Consider the following 2,444-nt stretch of genomic DNA (forward strand, 5'->3'; position numbering starts at 1 on the left):
ATTGTTGTCATAAACACACAAGAAGACAACAACAAACTGCTCCTCCCATTCAACACATGTCAGTCCATATCCCAGCAAACTAAATCATCTCCATTTACACACATCAAATAGAAACATGAATCACTTGTAATGATTAGAAACTTGATAGAATTTCAAATCTAGTTTGGGGAGTCATTCAGTGAGAAACAGTGAAATGATTTTCCATGTGAAAAGGTGGACAGCAGAAACAGAAAGAAACAGTGAGAACTAAAAGAGAAACAAAGAGCTTTGGAACAACGAGGCAGCAGGAGGACAGCTGCAGTTTAACAGCTTCAATTCACTGACAGGAAACAACATTAGAAACATCATCATCCTCAACTCATCTGCTCCACTGACACCTTCAACGGCAACACCTTCACTTTACCACCAGCGTTAATGTATGGAAACATCCTGTGAGTGAAAGTGTGTGTGAAGGTGTGTATGTGTGTGTTAGTATCAGGATCAGAGAACGACAGCTTTCCTCTGTTCCAGTCCAGATTCACTCTGATCCTCTGGAGCTTCTTCTCTACTGAGAGATCAGTGAGAGGAGCTGATGGTGAGCGTGCTGAGAATTTACTTCCATTAAACCATATTCTCCATAAACCAGACAGTTTGTATCCCTTCCTCTTCACAGACTCTGCTAACACACCCAGTATCCAAAATTTACTGTCTCCAACATCAACATCCCAGCTGTGAGTCCCTGAGTTAAAGCCCTCAGAGCCCAGGACAGAGCAGGAATAATCAAACCTCTCTGGATTATCAGGAAGCTGCTGCCTCTCTCCTCCTCTCACACTGGTCAGATCTTCAGACAGGATGAGGATTGGATGAGCAGTGTTTGGATCCAGAATGAGAGGAGTGTAGGAGACCATGTACTTCATGTTGTTCCAGATGTTGACGGTCAGGTTGCCCAGGTGTTTGGCCTGGTCTATCAGAGCTCCTGAGGGCAGCTGTGGATCATCCAGCAGGAGGCAGCGCTGGACTCTTTCCACTGCAGCCTTGTAGTTGTGCAGGAATGAGACGTCTTCAGCTCTCAGCTCCTCCTCTGTGGCTCTGACTGTGTCTGAAAGAGCTGCTATCTCTCTGCTCAGAGCCTCCATCTTCTCCTTCATCATCCCACTCTTCTGCTCCTCTTCCTCCCTCAGTGCAGCCAGCCTGGCCTCCTCTTCCTCTGCTAGAAACTGCTGAAGCTTCTAAAACTGCTCCTTAATCTGCCTCTCTGTGTGTCGGGCCTGGACCTTAATGTGTTCTGCTGTTTGACCAAACTTCACTTGAACTTCTTCACAAACCTTTAACTTCTTCTTTAAGGGCTCCAGAGTTTCCTGAAGTTCCTTCTTGTGTTGTTGTGCAGCTTCATCGATGGGTCTGAATCTGTGATTGGTGTGTTTTTCTGAGTCTCTGCAGACGACACACACTGGCTGCTGATGGTCCAGACAGAAGAGTTTGAGTTTCTCAGAGTGCAGACTGCAGAGAGCCTCTGAAGCTCTCTGATCTCTCTCCTGTAAGAACGACTCACACAGGTCCTTTAAAGCCAGACTTAAAGGTGGTTCTTCCTTTGAAGATCTTCTCTTACAAACTGGACACTCGTGTGTTGGTCTCTCTCTCCACCATCTCTTCAGACAGTCTTTACAGAAGCTGTGGCTACATGACAGAAGAACAGGATCTCTGAAGACCTCCCAACAGACCGTACAGCAGAGATCCTCCTCTGATCTGGAAGCCATTGAGTCTGTGAGTGAAGCTGAAAACAGCAGACAGGAAGTACAGTCAGTCCTGGCTCCCCTCCCTCCTCTACTACCTTCACTGAAACTTCCTTTGAGTCGTGTTTTTGCTCAAACTCACATTCAGTGTGTGGAGCGTCAGCAGCTTGAAGCAGCAGTGTTGGAGTTTTCCACTTTTCTCTCCTGTAGCTGGACTCACTCAGAGGAAGCTGCTAGTGTGGTCTGAACTCAGTCTGATCGTCTGTGCATCTCTCTTTACTGAGGACGAAGAACAGCCTGTTTCTAGGTTTGTCATATTTGAGTGACGTGAGGGGAGGAGACAAATGTTGCTGTTTGACTTTTAACTAAGGTGTGTTTCAATCCTGCCTGTAGCTCAAAAACTGTAAAACAGGTTTTGTGTCTTTTCACCTCCACAGGTCACAACATGAAACCTGTTGTGAAGTTTATAAAATAAAGTGTCACTCGGTGGTGCAGCTGTTTGTCAGCTTCTGTTTTAGACTTTGTTCTGGTTCTTGTTCAGGTTCCCAGCAGTGGGAGTGTGATGCAGTCACACACACAGGTGGTGTTAAGGTGGATTCTCTTTGTTACAGACAGTGGTGTTATTTCTTGTAACTAAGGGTGTGTTTCACTCCAAAGTTCAGACATTAACCTGCCAGAAGTTGTAAAAGTTACTAATAAAGAGCTTTTATCTCATTTCACATGCAGGTCAGA

At 45.6% G+C, this 2,444-nt stretch overlaps 1 pseudogene; it reads right to left on the minus strand.

Moving 5' to 3' along the window:
* Window positions 1-353: 353 nt before the first annotated feature.
* LOC120434563 lies at window positions 354-2,185 on the minus strand (annotated as a pseudogene).
* Window positions 2,186-2,444: the final 259 nt, after the last annotated feature.

The sequence above is a fragment of the Oreochromis aureus genome, linkage group 3 (genome assembly GCF_013358895.1).
Source record: "Oreochromis aureus strain Israel breed Guangdong linkage group 3, ZZ_aureus, whole genome shotgun sequence".
NCBI lineage: Eukaryota > Metazoa > Chordata > Actinopteri > Cichliformes > Cichlidae > Oreochromis > Oreochromis aureus.